General features: G+C 39.0%; 2 non-coding genes across 2 annotated transcripts; both read left to right on the top strand.

Moving 5' to 3' along the window:
• The first annotated feature begins 221 nt into the window (after window positions 1-221).
• On the top strand, window positions 222-295 carry TRNAS-ACU (transfer RNA serine (anticodon ACU)). Its single transcript has one exon. It is a non-coding gene; the product is annotated as a tRNA-Ser (tRNA).
• An 11,606-nt stretch (window positions 296-11,901) lies between these two features.
• TRNAS-ACU (transfer RNA serine (anticodon ACU)) lies at window positions 11,902-11,975 on the top strand. Its single transcript has one exon. It is a non-coding gene; the product is annotated as a tRNA-Ser (tRNA).
• The last annotated feature ends 5,956 nt before the right edge of the window (window positions 11,976-17,931 follow it).

Genomic DNA, 17,931 nt, shown 5'->3' with positions numbered 1-17,931 from the left:
CAATGTATGTGCACCCAAATGAAGCCACTGTACATGCCCTGCAGGCTGCTATGTACTGCACAGGTGCAACAAATTTAAATGCCCTATCTTTAAAATGGGGCATATTTTACTAAATTAAAAAAACCTGTAACTTTCTGTAAAACCTTAACCTTAAAGTTTTTCTAGGAAACATTCTAGATGAATGCTTATTAGCCTTTGTCAGTATGTACTTTATGCAAAGTGTCTCTGTGGCGCAATCGGTTAGTGTGTCTGGCTACTAACCAAAAGGTTGGTGGTTCAATCCCACCCAGGGACATAATTGACCTTGTGATCAGGTTTTGGTGATAGTTAAGTAGACAAGTCAAAATTTCAAACCCCCTCTTATGGTGTAGGGTACCTGGCCTTCTCTGATGTAATCAGAGTTAGATTTGATTTAGTGATTTTATAAAAAACAGCTAGGAAGCACAATTTAGCAATGGGTTGCAGAGAAAAAAATATGCTGGTAGAAAAATCCAATTGAGTGATTAAACAGCTCTTCATTTTCTGCCTTTATTTTTATGCTAACAAATTTGTTCTCTAAAAAGTGTCCACAAAGCCAAGTCTCTGATTAACACCTTTGCAGGGATGGTTTTTTACCTATAACTAAATTAAACTTGCTTCATTGGAAAGGCAGCAAGATGCATCCTCATTTCAATGTCTACTGAAATAATACAGGTTGACACCAGGAAACATTAACGCCACTGCATCCTTGCTGCTTTCTCATGTAGAAGTCTGTTTAATGTGAAAACAAGGTGACATCTAATTAGCACACAGGTAAGGAATTAAGAAAATCTTTATTTAAGGGTGAAGATGTTTCTCACAAAATCGTTGCCCCAATGCATCATTGAAATTCAAGCTGGAAAGATGATTTTAATATATCACAATGTACATTTTGTATTGCTCTTCTGGTGACAATGTAGTTTGTTTTTGTCAATTACCCTTTTAATAATAGGGTAAAGAAAATTAAGTGGATTTTTTAAAGAAAACTATACTGTCAATATACTATTAAAACAAATTAAAATGGTAAAAGTTATTGTACTTTAAGTAAAAATAAAAGAGCAAAAATATCAATCCCAGTTTTGATTACTTAAATTAACAAAAAAAAATGCATATAGCAAAGGATAGTTTCAATCTGCCTACCTCTGGGTTATGGGCCCAGCATGCTTCCATTGCAGTACTCTGCTGCACATGTAAGTGCAAGAGATCCTGAAGCACTCACTCATCATGGGAAAGTACCAATGTGTTTCTTCGTTGGTTGATGGAAGAAACATCTTACAAAAACTCTCCAGATTATTGACTTTTTAAAGTTTTTCTAGGAAACGTTCTAGATGTATGCTTATTAGCCTTTGTCAGTATGTACTTTTTGCAAAGTGTCTCTGTGGCGCAATCGGTTAGTGTGTCCGACTACTAACCAAAAGGTTGGTGGTTCAATCCCACCCAGGGACGTAATTGACCTTGTTATCAGATTTTGGTGATCTTTAAGTAGACAAGTCAAAATTTCAAACCCCCTGTTATGGTGTAGGGTACCTGGCCTTCTCTGATGTAATCAGAGTTAGATTTGATTCATTGATTTTATAAAAACAGCTAGGAAGCACAATTTAGCAGTGGGTTGCAGAGAAAAAGAAATATGCTGGCAAAAAAAATCCAATTGAGTGATTAAACAGCTCTTCATTTTCTGGCTTTATTTTTATGCTAACAAATTTGTTCTCTGAAAAGTGTCCACAAAGCCAAGTCTCTGATTAACACCTTTGTAGGGATGGTTTTTCACCTATTACTAAATTAAACTTGCTTCATTGGAAAGGCAGCAAGATGCATCCGCATTTCAATGTCTACTGAAATAATACAGGTTGACACCAGGAAACATTAACGCCACTGCATCCTTGCTGCTTTCTCATGTGGAAGTCTGTTTAATGTGAAAACAAGGTGATATCTAATTAGCACACAGGTAAGGAATTAAGAAAATCTTTATTTAAGGGTGAAAATGTTTCTCACAAAATCGTTGCCCCAATGCATCATTGAAATTCAAGCTGGAAAGATGATTTTAATATATCACTTGTACATTTTGTATTGCTCTTCTGGTGACAATGTAGTTTGTTTTTGTCAATTACCATTTTAATAATAGGGTAAAGAAAATTTATGGATTTTTAAAAGAAAACAATACTTTCAATATGCTATTAAAACAAATTAAAATGGTAAAAGTTATTGTACTTTAATGAAAAATAAAAGAGCAAAAATATCAATCCCAGTTTTGGATTACTTTAATTAACAAAAAAAATGCATATAGCAGAGGATAGTTTTAATCTGCCTACCTCTGGGTTATGGGCCCAGCATGCTTCCATTGCAGTACTCTGCTGCACATGTAAGTGCAAGAGATCCTGAAGCACTCACTCATCATGGGAAAGTACCAATATGTTTCTTCGTTGGTGGATGGAAGAAACATCTTACAAAAACTCTCCAGATTATTGACTTTTTAAAGTTTTTCTAGGAAACGTTTTAGATGAATGCTTATTAGCCTTTGTCAGTATGTACTTTTGCAAAGTGTCTCTGTGGCGCAATCAGTTAGTGTGTACGGCTATAAACCAAAAGGTTGGTGGTTCAATCCCACCCAGGGACGTAATTGACCTTGTTATCAGATTTTGGTGATCTTTAAGTAGACAAGTCAAAATTTCAAATCCCCTCTTATGGTGTAGGGTACCTGGCCTTCTCTGATGTAATCAGAGTTAGATTTGATTCAGTGATTTTATAAAAAACAGCTAGGAAGCACAATTTAGCAATGGGTTGCAGAGAAAAAAATATGCTGGTAGAAAAATCCAATTGAGTGATTAAACAGCTCTTCATTTTCTGCCTTTATTTTTATGCTAACAAATTTGTTCTCTAAAAAGTGTCCACAAAGCCAAGTCTCTGATTAACACCTTTGTAGGGATGGTTTTTCACCTATAACTAAATTAAACTTGCTTCATTGGAAAGGCAGCAAGATGAATCCTCATTTCAATGTCTACTGAAATAATACAGGTTGACACCAGGAAACATTAACGCCACTGCATCCTTGCTGCTTTCTCATGTAGAAGTCTGTTTAATGTGAAAACAAGGTGACATCTAATTAGCACACAGGTAAGGAATTAAGAAAATCTTTATTTAAGGGTGAAGATGTTTCTCACAAAATCGTTGGCCCCAATGCATCATTGAAATTCAAGCTGGAAAGATGATTTTAATATATCACTTGTACATTTTGTATTGCTCTTCTGGTGACAATGTAGTTTGTTTTTGTCAATTACCCTTTTAATAATAGGGTAAAGAAAATTAAGTGGATTTTTTAAAGAAAACTATACTGTCAATATACTATTAAAACAAATTAAAATGGTAAAAGTTATTGTACTTTAAGTAAAAATAAAAGAGCAAAAATATCAATCCCAGTTTTGATTACTTAAATTAACAAAAAAAAACGCATATAGCAAAGGATAGTTTCAATCTGCCAACCTCTGGGTTATGGGCCTAGCATGCTTCCATTGCAGTACTCTGCTGCACATGTAAGTGCAAGAGATCCTGAAGCACTCACTCATCATGGGAAAGTACCAATGTGTTTCTTCGTTGGTTGATGGAAGAAACATCTTACAAAAACTCTCCAGATTATTGACTTTTTAAAGTTTTTCTAGGAAACGTTCTAGATGTATGCTTATTAGCCTTTGTCAGTATGAACTTTTTGCAAAGTGTCTCTGTGGCGCAATCGGTTAGTGTGTCCGACTACTAACCAAAAGGTTGGTGGTTCAATCCCACCCAGGGATGTAATCGACCTTGTTATCAGATTTTGGTGATCTTTAAGTAGACAAGTCAAAATTTCAAACCCCCTGTTATGGTGTAGGGTACCTGGCCTTCTCTGATGTAATCAGAGTTAGATTTGATTCATTGATTTTATAAAAACAGCTAGGAAGCACAATTTAGCAGTGGGTTGCAGAGAAAAAGAAATATGCTGGCAAAAAAAATCCAATTGAGTGATTAAACAGCTCTTCATTTTCTGCCTTTATTTTTATGCTAACAAATTTGTTCTCTGAAAAGTGTCCACAAAGCCAAGTCTCTGATTAACACATTTGTAGGGATGGTTTTTCACCTATTACTAAATTAAACTTGCTTCATTGGAAAGGCAGCAAGATGCATCCTCATTTCAATGTCTACTGAAATAATACAGGTTGACACCAGGAAACATTAACGCCACTGCATCCTTGCTGCTTTCTCATGTAGAAGTCTGTTTAATGTGAAAACAAGGTGATATCTAATTAGCACACAAGTAAGGAATTAAGAAAATCTATATTTAAGGGTGAAGATGTTTCTCACAAAATCGTTGCCCCAATGCATCATTGAAATTCAAGCTGGAAAGATGATTTTAATATATCACTTGTACATTTTGTATTGCTCTTCTGGTGACAATGTAGTTTGTTTTTGTCAATTACCATTTTAATAATAGGGTAAAGAAAATTAAGTGGATTTTTGAAAGAAAACAATACTGTCAATATACTATTAAAACAAATTAAAATGGTAAAAGTCATTGTACTTTAAGTAAACATAAAATAGCTAACATATCAATCCCAGTTTTGGATTACTTTAACAAAAAAAATGCATATAGCAGAGGATAGTTTCAATCTGCCTACCTCTGGGTAATGGGCCCAGCATGCTTCCATTGCAGTACTCTGCTGCACATGTAAGTGCAAGAGATCCTGAAGCACTCACTCATCATGGGAAAGTACCAATGTGTTTCTTCGTTGGTTGATTTAAGAAAATTCTTACAAAAACTCTCCAGATTATTGACTTTTTAAAGTTTTTCTAGGAAACGTTCTAGATGAATGCTTATTAGCCTTTGTCAGTATGTTCTTTTTGCAAAGTGTCTCTGTGGCTCAATCGGTTAGTGTGTCTGGCTACTAACCAAAAGGTTTGTGGTTCAATCCCACCCAGGGACATAATTGACCTTGTGATCAGGTTTTGGTGATATTTAAGTAGACAAGTCAAAATTTCAAACCCCCTCTTATGGTGTAGGGTACCTGGCCTTCTCTGATGTAATCAGAGTTAGATTTGATTCAGTGATTTTATAAAAAACAGCTAGGAAGCACAATTTAGCAATGGGTTGCAGAGAAAAAAATATGCTGGTAGAAAAATCCAATTGAGTGATTAAACAGCTCTTCATTTTCTGCCTTAATTTTTATGCTAACAAATTTGTTCTCTAAAAAGTGTCCACAAAGCCAAGTCTCTGATTAACACCTTTGTAGGGATGGTTTTTCACCTATTACTAAATTAAACTTGCTCCATTGGAAAGGCAGCAAGATGCATCCTCATTTCAATGTCTACTGAAATAATACAGGTTGACACCAGGAAACATTAACGCCACTGCATCCTTGCTGCTTTCTCATGTAGAAGTCTGTTTAATGTGAAAACAAGGTGACATCTAATTAGCACACAGGTAAGGAATTAAGAAAATCTTTATTTAAGGGTGAAGATGTTTCTCACAAAATCGTTGCCCCAATGCATCATTGAAATTCAAGCTGGAAAGATGATTTTAATATATCACTTGTACATTTTGTATTGCTCTTCTGGTGACAATGTAGTTTGTTTTTGTCAATTACCCTTTTAGTAATAGGGTAAAGAAAATTAAGTGGATTTTTTAAAGAAAACTATACTGTCAATATACTATTAAAACAAATTAAAATGGTAAAAGTTATTGTACTTTAAGTAAAAATAAAAGAGCAAAAATATCAATCCCAGTTTTGATTACTTAAATTAACAAAAAAAAATGCATATAGCAAAGGATAGTTTCAATCTGCCTACCTCTGGGTTATGGGCCCAGCATGCTTTCATTGCAGTACTCTGCTGCACATGTAAGTGCAAGAGATCCTGAAGCACTCACTCATCATGGGAAAGTACCAATGTGTTTCTTCGTTGGTTGATGGAAGAAACATCTTACAAAAACTCTCCAGATTATTGACTTTTTAAAGTTTTTCTAGGAAACGTTCTAGATGTATGCTTATTAGCCTTTGTCAGTATGTACTTTTTGCAAAGTGTCTCTGTGGCGCAATCGGTTAGTGTGTCCGACTACTAACCAAAAGGTTGGTGGTTCAATCCCACCCAGGGACGTAATTGACTTTGTTTTCAGATTTTGGTGATCTTTAAGTAGACAAGTCAAAATTTCAAACCCCCTCTTATGGTGTAGGGTACCTGGCCTTCTCTGATGTAATCAGAGTTAGATTTGATTCATTGATTTTATAAAAACAGCTAGGAAGCACAATTTAGCAGTGGGTTGCAGAGAAAAAGAAATATGCTGGCAAAAAAAATCCAATTGAGTGATTAAACAGCTCTTCATTTTCTGGCTTTATTTTTATGCTAACAAATTTGTTCTCTGAAAAGTGTCCACAAAGCCAAGTCTCTGATTAACACCTTTGTAGGGATTTTTTTTCACCTATTACTAAATTAAACTTGCTTCATTGGAAAGGCAGCAAGATGCATCCTCATTTCAATGTCTACTGAAATAATACAGGTTGACACCAGGAAACATTAACGCCACTGCATCCTTGCTGCTTTCTCATGTGGAAGTCTGTTTAATGTGAAAACAAGGTGATATCTAATTAGCACACAGGTAAGGAATTAAGAAAATCTTTATTTAAGGGTGAAGATGTTTCTCACAAAATCGTTGCCCCAATGCATCATTGAAATTCAAGCTGGAAAGATGATTTTAATATATCACTTGTACATTTTGTATTGCTCTTCTGGTGACAATGCAGTTTGTTTTTGTCAATTACCCTTTTAATAATAGGGTAAAGAAAATTAAGTGGATTTTTTAAAGAAAACTATACTGTCAATATACTATTAAAACAAATTAAAATGGTAAAAGTTATTGTACTTTAAGTAAAAATAAAAGAGCAAAAATATCAATCCCAGTTTTGATTACTTTAATTAACAAAAAAAATGCATATAGCAGAGGATAGTTTCAATCTGCCTACCTCTGAGTAATGGGCCCAGCATGCTTCCATTGCAGTACTCTGCTGCACATGTAAGTGCAAGAGATCCTGAAGCACTCACTCATCATGGGAAAGTACCAATGTGTTTCTTCATTGGTTGATGGAAGAAACATCTTACAAAAACTCTCCAGATTATTGACTTTTTAAAGTTTTTCTAGGAAACGTTCTAGATGTATGCTTATTAGCCTTTGTCAGTAAGTACTTTTTGCAAAGTGTTTCTGTGGCGCAATCAGTTAGTGTGTCCGGCTACTAACCAAAAGGTTGGTGGTTCAATCCCAACCAGGGACGTAATTGACCTTGTTATCAGATTTTGGTGATCTTTAAGTAGACAAGTCAAAATTTCAAACCCCCTGTTCTGGTGTAGGGTACCTGGCCTTCTCTGATGTAATCAGAGTTAGATTTGATTCAGTGATTTTATAAAAACAGCTAGGAAGCACAATTTAGCAGTGGGTTGCAGAGAAAAAGAAATATGCTGGCAAAAAAAATCTAATTGAGTGATTCAACAGCTCTTAATTTTCTGGCTTTATTTTTATGCTAACAAATTTGTTCTCTGAAAAGTGTCCACAAAGCCAAGTCTCTGATTAACACCTTTGTAAGGATGGTTTTTAACCTATTACTAAATTAAACTTGCTTCATTGGAAAGGCAGCAAGATGCATCCTCATTTCAATGTCTACTGAAATAATACAGGTTGACACCAGGAAACATTAACGCCACTGCATCCTTGCTGCTTTCTCATGTGGAAGTCATTTTAATGTGAAAACAAGGTGATATCTAATTAGCACACAGGTAAGGAATTAAGAAAATCTTTATTTAAGGGTAAAAATGTTTCTCACAAAATCGTTGCCCCAATGCATCATTGAAATTCAAGCTGGAAAGATGATTTTAATATATCACTTGTACATTTTGTATTGCTCTTCTGGTGACAATGTAGTTTGTTTTTGTCAATTACCATTTTAATAATAGGGTAAAGAAAATTAAGCTGATTTTTGAAAGAAAACAATACTGTCAATATACTATTAAAACAAATTAAAATGGTAAAAGTTATTGTACTTTAAGTAAAAATAAAAGAGCCAACATATCAATCCTAGTTTTGGATTACTTTAATTAACAAAAAAAAATGCATATAGCAGAGGATAGTTTCAATCTGCCTACCTCTGGGTTATGTGCCCAGCATGCTTCCATTGCTGTACTCTGCTGCACATGTAAGTGCAATAGATCCTGAAGCACTCACTCATCATGGGAAAGTACCAATGTGTTTCTTCGTTGGTTGATGGAAGAAACATCTTACAAAAACTCTCCAGATTATTGACTTTTTAAAGTTTTTCTAGGAAACATTTTAGATGAATGCTTATTAGCCTTTGTCAGTATGTACTTTTGCAAAGTGTCTCTGTGGCGCAATCAGTTAGTGTGTATGGCTATTAACCAAAAGGTTGGTGGTTCAATCCCACCCAGGGACGTAATTGACCTTGTTATCAGATTTTGGTGATCTTTAAGTGCACAAGTCAAAATTTCAAACCCCCTCTTATGGTGTAGGGTACCTGGCCTTCTCTGATGTAATCAGAGTTAGATTTGATTCAGTGATTTTATAAAAACAGCTAGGAAGCACAATTTAGCAGTGGGTTGCAGAGAAAAAGAAATATGCTGGCAAAAAAATCCAATTAAGTGATTAAACAGCTCTTCATTTTCTGGCTTTATTTTTATGCTAACAAATTTGTTCTCTGAAAAGTGTCCACAAAGCCAAGTCTCTAATTAACACCTTTGTAAGGATGGTTTTTCACCTATTACTAAATTAAACTTGCTTCATTGGAAAGGCAGCAAGATGCATCCTCATTTCAATGTCTACTGAAATAATACGGGTTGACACCAGGAAACATTAACGCCACTGCATCCTTGCTGCTTTCTCATGTGGAAGTCTGTTTAATGTGAAAACAAGGTGATATCTAATTAGCACACAGGTAAGGAATTAAGAAAATCTTTATTTAAGGGTGAAGATGTTTCTCACAAAATCGTTGCCCCAATGCATCATTGAAATTCAAGCTGGAAAGATGATTTTAATATATCACTTGTACATTTTGTATTGCTCTTCTGGTGACAATGTAGTTTGTTTTTGTCAATTACCCTTTTAATAATAGGGTAAAGAAAATTAAGTGGATTTTTTAAAATAAAACTATACTGTCAATATACTATTAAAACAAATTAAAATGGTAAAAGTTATTGTACTTTAAGTAAAAATAAAAGAGCAAAAATATCAATCCCAGTTTTGATTACTTAAATTAACAAAAAAAAATGCATATAGCAAAGGATAGTTTCAATCTGCCTACCTCTGGGTTATGGGCCCAGCATGCTTCCATTGCAGTACTCTGCTGCACATGTAAGTGCAAGAGATCCTGAAGCACTCACTCATCATGGGAAAGTACCAATGTGTTTCTTCGTTGGTTGATGGAAGAAACATCTTACAAAAACTCTCCAGATTATTGACTTTTTAAAGTTTTTCTAGGAAACGTTTTAGATGAATGCTTATTAGCCTTTGTCAGTATGTACTTTTGCAAAGTGTCTCTGTGGCGCAATCAGTTAGTGTGTATGGCTATTAACCAAAAGGTTGGTGGTTCAATCCCACCGAGGGACATAATTGACCTTGTTATCAGATTTTGGTGATCTTTAAGTAGACAAGTCAAAATTTCAAACCCCCTCTTATGGTGTAGGGTACCTGGCCTTCTCTGATGTAATCAGAGTTAGATTTGATTCAGTGATTTTATAAAAACAGCTAGGAAGCACAATTTAGCAGTGGGTTGCAGAGAAAAAGAAATATGCTGGCAAAAAAATCCAATTGAGTGATTAAACAGCTCTTCATTTTCTGGCTTTATTTTTATGCTAACAAATTTGTTCTCTGAAAAGTGTCCACAAAGCCAAGTCTCTGATTAACACCTTTGTAAGGATGGTTTTTCACCTATTACTAAATTAAACTTGCTTCATTGGAAAGGCAGCAAGATGCATCCTCATTTCAATGTCTACAGAAATATTACAGGTTGACACCAGGAAACATTAACGCCACTGCATCCTTGCTGCTTTCTCATGTGGAAGTCTGTTTAATGTGAAAACAAGGTGATATCTAATTAGCACACAGGTAAGGAATTAAGAAAATCTTTATTTAAGGGTGAAAATGTTTCTCACAAAATCGTTGCCCCAATGCATCATTGAAATTCAAGCTGGAAAGATGATTTTAATATATCACTTGTACATTTTGTACTGCTCTTCTGGTGACAATGTAGTTTGTTTTTGTCAATTACCATTTTAATAATAGGGTAAAGAAAATTAATGGATTTTTACAAGAAAACAATACTCTCAATATACTATTAAAACAAATTAAAATGGTAAAAGTTATTGTACTTTAATGAAAAATAAAAGAGCAAAAATATCAATCCCAGTTTTGGATTACTTTAATTAACAAAAAAAATGCATATAGCAGAGGATAGTTTTAATCTGCCTACCTCTGGGTTATGGGCCCAGCATGCTTCCATTGCAGTACTCTGCTGCACATGTAAGTGCAAGAGATCCTGAAGCACTCACTCATCATGGGAAAGTACCAATGTGTTTCTTCGTTGGTGGATGGAAGAAACATCTTACAAAAACTCTCCAGATTATTGACTTTTTAAAGTTTTTCTAGGAAACGTTTTAGATGAATGCTTATTAGCCTTTGTCAGTATGTACTTTTGCAAAGTGTCTCTGTGGCGCAATCAGTTAGTGTGTACGGCTATAAACCAAAAGGTTGGTGATTCAATCCCACCCAGGGACGTAATTGAACTTGTTATCAGATTTTGGTGATCTTTAAGTAGACAAGTCAAAATTTCAAACCCCCTGTTATGGTGTAGGGTACCTGGCCTTCTCTGATGTAATCAGAGTTAGATTTGATTAATTGATTTTATAAAAACAGCTAGGAAGCACAATTTAGCAGTGGGTTGCAGAGAAAAAGAAATATGCTGGCAAAAAAATCAAATTGAGTGATTAAACAGCTCTTCATTTTCTTGCTTTATTTTTATGCTAACAAATTTGTTCTCTGAAAAGTGTCCACAAAGCCAAGTCTCTGATTAACACCTTTGTAGGGATGGTTTTTCACCTATTACTAAATTAAATTTGCTTCATTGGAAAGGCAGCAAGATGCATCCTCATTTCAATGTCTACTGAAATAATACGGGTTGACACCAGGAAACATTAACGCCACTGCATCCTTGCTGCTTTCTCATGTGAAAGTCTGTTTAATGTGAAAACAAGGTGATATCTAATTAGCACACAGGTAAGGAATTAAGAAAATCTTTATTTAAGGGTGAAGATGTTTCTCACAAAATCGTTGCCCCAATGCATCATTGAAATTCAAGCTGGAAAGATGATTTTAATATATCACTTGTACATTTTGTATTGCTCTTCTGGTGACAATGTAGTTTGTTTTTGTCAATTACCATTTTAATAATAGGGTAAAGAAAATTTAGTGGATTTTTGAAAGAAAACAATACTGTCAATATACTATTAAAACAAATTAAAATGGTAAAAGTCATTGTACTTTAAGTAAACATAAAATAGCTAACATATCAATCCCAGTTTTGGATTACTTTAACAAAAAAAATGCATATAGCAGAGGATAGTTTCAATCTGCCTACCTCTGGGTAATGGGCCCAGCATGCTTCCATTGCAGTACTCTGCTGCACATGTAAGTGCAAGAGATCCTGAAGCACTCACTCATCATGGGAAAGTACCAATGTGTTTCTTCGTTGGTTGATTTAAGAAAATTCTTACAAAAACTCTCCAGATTATTGACTTTTTAAAGTTTTTCTAGGAAACGTTCTAGATGAATGCTTATTAGCCTTTGTCAGTATGTACTTTTTGCAAAGTGTCTCTGTGGCGCAATCGGTTAGTGTGTATGGCTACTAACCAAAAGGTTGGTGGTTCAATCCCACCCAGGGACATAATTGACCTTGTGATCAGGTTTTGGTGATATTTAAGTAGACAAGTCAAAATTTCAAACCCCCTCTTATGGTGTAGGGTACCTGGCCTTCTCTGATGTAATCAGAGTTAGATTTGATTCAGTGATTTTATAAAAAACAGCTAGGAAGCACAATTTAGCAATGGGTTGCAGAGAAAAAAATATGCTGGTAGAAAAATCCAATTGAGTGATTAAACAGCTCTTCATTTTCTGCCTTTATTTTTATGCTAACAAATTTGTTCTCTAAAAAGTGTCCACAAAGCCAAGTCTCTGATTAACACCTTTGTAGGGATGGTTTTTCACCTATAACTAAATTAAACTTGCTCCATTGGAAAGGCAGCAAGATGCATCCTCATTTCAATGTCTACTGAAATAATACAGGTTGACACCAGGAAACATTAACGCCACTGCATCCTTGCTGCTTTCTCATGTAGAAGTCTGTTTAATGTGAAAACAAGGTGACATCTAATTAGCACACAGGTAAGGAATTAAGAAAATCTTTATTTAAGGGTGAAGATGTTTCTCACAAAATCGTTGCCCCAATGCATCATTGAAATTCAAGCTGGAAAGATGATTTTAATATATCACTTGTACATTTTGTATTGCTCTTCTGGTGACAATGTAGTTTGTTTTTGTCAATTACCCTTTTAATAATAGGGTAAAGAAAATTAAGTGGATTTTTTAAAGAAAACTATACTGTCAATATACTATTAAAACAAATTAAAATGTTAAAAGTTATTGTACTTTAAGTAAAAATAAAAGAGCAAAAATATCAATCCCAGTTTTGATTACTTTAATTAACAAAAAAAATGCATATAGCAGAGGATAGTTTCAATCTGCCTACCTCTGGGTAATGGGCCCAGCATGCTTCCATTACTCTGCTGCACATGTAAGTGCAAGAGATCCTGAAGCACTCACTCATCATGGGAAAGTACCAATGTGTTTCTTCATTGGTTGATGGAAGAAACATCTTACAAAAACTCTCCAGATTATTGACTTTTTAAAGTTTTTCTAGGAAACGTTCTAGATGTATGCTTTTTAGCCTTTGTCAGTATGTACTTTTTGCAAAGTGTTTCTGTGGCGCAATCGGTTAGTGTGTCCGGCTACTAACCAAAAGGTTGGTGGTTCAATCCCAACCAGGGACGTAATTGACCTTGTTATCAGATTTTGGTGATCTTTAAGTAGACAAGTCAAAATTTCAAACCCCCTGTTATGGTGTAGGGTACCTGGCCTTCTCTGATGTAATCAGAGTTAGATTTGATTCAGTGATTTTATAAAAACAGCTAGGAAGCACAATTTAGCAGTGGGTTGATAGTGGGTGACTGAAGCATGTATGAGTGGGAGATAGTGGGTGACTGAGGCCGGGGTGACTGGGAGATAGTCAGTGACTAAGGCAGGGGTGATAGGGATATAGTGGATGACTGTGGCAGGGGTGACAGGGACAGTAGGAGACTGAGGCAGGGGTGACAGGGATAGTGGGTGACTGAGGCAGGGGTGATATGGAGATAGTGGTTGACTGAGGCAGGGGTGACAGAGATAGTGGGTGACTAAAGCAGGGGTGACTGGTATAGTGGGTGACTGAGGCAGGGGTCGCAGGTATAGTGGTTAACTGAGGCAGCGGTGACTGGGAGATAGTGGGTAACTGGGGCAGGGGTGAAAGGGAAAGTGTGTGACTCAGGCAGGGGTGATAGGGAGATAGTGGGCAGCAGATCACTGCCTTGCTGACAGCAGCACATCCCTGCTTCACTGACAGCAGCACATCCCTGCCTCATTGACAGCAGCACATACCTGCCTCACTTATAGCAGCAGATCCCTGCCTTACTGACAGCAGCAGATCACTGCCTCACTGACAGCAGCAGATCCCTGCCTCACTGGCAGCAGCAGATCCCTGCCTCACTGGCAGCAGCAGATCCCTGCCTCACTGGCAGCAGCAGATCCCTGCCTCACTGGCAGCAGCAGATCCCTGCCTCTCTGGCAGCAGCAGATCCCTGCCTCACTGGCAGCAGCAGATCCCTGCCTCACTGGCAGCAGCAGATCCCTGCCTCACTGGCAGCAGCAGATCCCTGCCTTACTGACAGCTGTATATAGGGCCTAATTCAGATCTGATCTCTGCTGTGCATATTCACACAACAGGAGATCAGGTCTGAAGTGTGTGTGTGTGCTGGTGCCGCAGTGCACCGGCACATGCCAGAGATGCGATCAGCATCTCTGCCCAGTGAGCGCCTCTGCCAACACATACTTATCTTGCATATGAGATCTCTTGATCATAAAGATAGTTCTCACAGGGTGAGGTTCATCCATTACATTTTAAAGTAGGAAGGTACAAATTACATATTCAAATTATATATATGTGCTGGATTCAAATGTTTTCCCCCCTTCCTTTCTCAATTGTGCCCATCAGCAGCTATTCTAATGTTGCTGCCAATGGGTGTGACACATTCATTTCTTCTGTGGGGTACACTGGACTCCACAAGGATTCACATTGGGGTGTAGAGTAGGATCTTGATCTGAGGCACCAACAGGCTCAAAGCTTTTGACTGTTCCCAAGATGCTCAGCGCCCCCTGCTCTATAACCTCGCTTCCATGAACAGGGAGCTCAGTTTGTAGTTGGTGCCTTCAGTAGTAGGCCACTTAACAGGGGGCTGCCTCAGGCAGCCTATTCTTAGCTATTAATTTTGACAAGAAAAGAAGAACTTTTTTTATAAGAATCTACAAGGGCTGCAGCAGGCTAGGTCTAATAGACATCTTTACTGCAGCTCCATCACTCCCAGCGGCGCAGTATACTCCCGTGCCCTGGTTGCTGGGTCACTGCAGCGGAGGCTCCGGTTTCTTCCTAAGGTCAGTCACACACACACCGCCCTCCGGGATCACGAGGCCGCTGATGAAAGGGAGGTAAGGGGCTTCTGTGCCCACACTATACCGAGATCCAGCGTGGCTGTAGGGGCGGGCCGTGTGCGCACTGGCGTGGACACTGATTACTGGGCAGCTGCTCCACTAGCCACCAGGGACAGTTAAGGAGCACAGCTCTTGGGGTTTTTCTCCTATATTAACCCCATTTTGTACTACCTGCAGTGCATTGTGATAGGTAATAGAGCCTGATTCAGGTTGGATTGTAATCGCAATAAGCAATCCAACTGCAAAAATTGCTAAGAGCATACGCATGCGCCTGCATTTTCTGTGGCACCCCGCAGATAATGCGATCACCTCTGACTGTCAATCGGTGCGGGGGGGGGTCAGCAACAATCCATTTCAAAGTCGGAGATGGAGCGGTGCAGGGGCAGGGCTACAAAATGGGGTCGGCAACGGAGAAACAGGAGGCGTGGTCAGAGCGGCTGCATGACATCACATGCAGCCACTGCGATCACAAAAATGGTGGCGGCTTCCTGCGCACACGTACAGTCTGCACCAACAGGAGGCTAACCCATTTTTTATGATCACGCTGAACTGCACTGAGACTGCAATTTCAGCGTGGTCAAGAAGGGAGGCGGCATGCTGGGTGGCCATGCCCTGTGATGGGTGGCCCCAGCATGCGAACCAAAGGATTGCAAATTCTGTTACTTAGCAGAATTTGCTATCCTTACTGAATTAGGCCCATTGATTACAAAATTGTAAACAATATTTGAAGTTTTTCTTCAGGGACTAACACAAAAGATGCTTGGGGCTACTAACACATGGGTAAGCCACGTAAAGCTTCCCATGGGTCAGTGGCATCACAACAGGGTTGCGGCACACACCCGAGTGTCACCCGCCAAGGGGGGTGACACCAAAGTGCCGGCTCTTCTTCAGTGACAGAATATGGGTGTTTCACTGTGACATTACGTGCAACACCCAGTTTCTGTCACTGTGCAGGAGCCAGCACCACTCACACACTAGTCCCCGGGTGCAGCCCCCAACCCCCGGGATACCCGGAGCAACAAAATGGTGATTCAGGCCACGCCCCTACCTATGAGACCATGCCTCCTTTTTACCATTGCGCTGCTTATCTGCGTGCACTGCATTACAATCTCCTTCGCCACCTCTCTGGGTGTCACCAGTGATAGTGACACCTCTGCCATGCTTGTAGCAGCTGGTCCTAAGATCTACGCCTCCAGCCCTGAGTGTTTGCCTATGTGACTTGTTGATCATCATAGCGAAGCAGATGCTTACAGAAAACTGCAGGGGCTTAGATTGAAAAGAAAAACATTGATGAACCCATCATTTCAGCGACAGGGTCTGCCACACGACTGACTGAAATGACTGGTTGGTTTGTGCCCCCATCAAAAAAGAATCAATCAATCAATCTCTCCTTGCACAAACTGGCTCTACAGAGGCAAGATGTCCACCTCATCATCCTCCGATTCCTCACCCCTTTCACTGTGTACATCCCCCTCCTCACAGATTATTAATTCGTCCCCACTGGAATCCACCATCTCAGATCCCTGTGTACTTTCTGGAGGCAATTGCTGGTGAATGTCTCCACGGAGGAATTGATTATAATTCATTTTGATGATCATCATCTTCTCCACATTTTCTGGAAGTAACCTCGTACGCCGATTGCTGACAAGGTGAGCGGCTGCACTAAACACTCTTTTGGAGTACACACTGGAGGGAGGGCAACTTAGGTAGAATAAAGCCAGTTTGTGCAAGGGCCTCCAAATTGCCTCTTTTTCCTGCCAGTATACATACTGACGTGCCTACCTGGATGCAGTCACTCATATAATTCTCCACCATTCTTTCAAAGGTGACAGAATCATATGCAGTGACAGTAGACGACATGTCAGTAATCGTTGCCAGGTCCTTCAGTCCGGACCAGATGCCAGCACTCACTCCAGACTGCCCTGCATCACCGCCAGCGGGTGGGCTCGGAATTCTTAGCCTTTTCCTCGCACCCCCACTTGCGGGAGAATGTGAAGGAGGAGCTGTTGACGGGTCACGTTCCGCTTGACTTGACAATTTTCTCACCAGCAGGTCTTTGAACCTCTGCAGACTTGTGTCTGCCGGAAAGAGAGATACAATGTAGGTTTTAAATCTAGGATCGAGCACGGTGGCCAAAATGTAGTGCTCTGATTTCAACAGATTGAATCCTGGTTAAGTGAATTAAGGGCTCCATCCACAAGTCCCACATGCCTAGTGGAATCGCTCTGTTTTAGCTCCTCCTTCAATGTCTCCAGCTTCTTCTGCAAAAGCCTGATGAGGGGAATGACCTGACTCAGGCTGGCAGTGTCTGAACTGACTTCACGTGTGGCAAGTTCAAAGGGTTGCAGAACCTTGCACAACGTTGAAATCATTCTCCACTGCGCTTGAGTCAGGTGCATTCCCCCTCCTTTGCCTATTTAGTGGGCAGATGTATAGGCTTGAATGGCCTTTTGCTGCTCCTCCATCCTCTGAAGCATATAGAGGGTTGAATTCCACCTCGTTACCACCTCTTGCTTCAGATGATGGCAGGACAGGTTCAGGAATGTTTGGTGGTGCTCCAGTCTTTGACATGCGGTGGCTGAAGGCAGAAAGTGGCCCGCAATTCTTCGGGCCACCGACAGCATCTCTTGCACGCCCCTGTCATTTTTTAAATAATTCTGCACCACCAAATTAAATGTATGTGCAAAACATGGGACGTGCTGGAATTTACCCAGATGTAATGCACGCACAATATTGGTGGCGTTGTCCGATGTCACAAATCCCCAGGAGAGTCCAATTGGGGTAAGCCATTCTGCGATGATGTTCCTCAGTTTCCGTAAGAGGTTGTCAGCTGTGTGCCTCTTATGGAAAGCGGTGATACAAAGCGTAGCCTGCCTAGGAACGAGTTGGCAATTGCGAGATGCTGCTACTGGTGCCGCCGCTGCTGTTCTTGCTGCGGGGGGCAATACATCTACCCAGTGGGCTGTCACAGTCATATAGTCCTGAGTCTGCCCTGCTCCACTTAACCACAGACAAGTGGACATTGGGTACAACTGCATTTTTTA

This window comes from Pseudophryne corroboree, unplaced genomic scaffold, assembly GCF_028390025.1.
Source record: "Pseudophryne corroboree isolate aPseCor3 unplaced genomic scaffold, aPseCor3.hap2 scaffold_572, whole genome shotgun sequence".
Taxonomy (NCBI): Eukaryota; Metazoa; Chordata; class Amphibia; order Anura; family Myobatrachidae; genus Pseudophryne; species Pseudophryne corroboree.
This window is presented reverse-complemented; position numbering and strand designations above follow the sequence as displayed.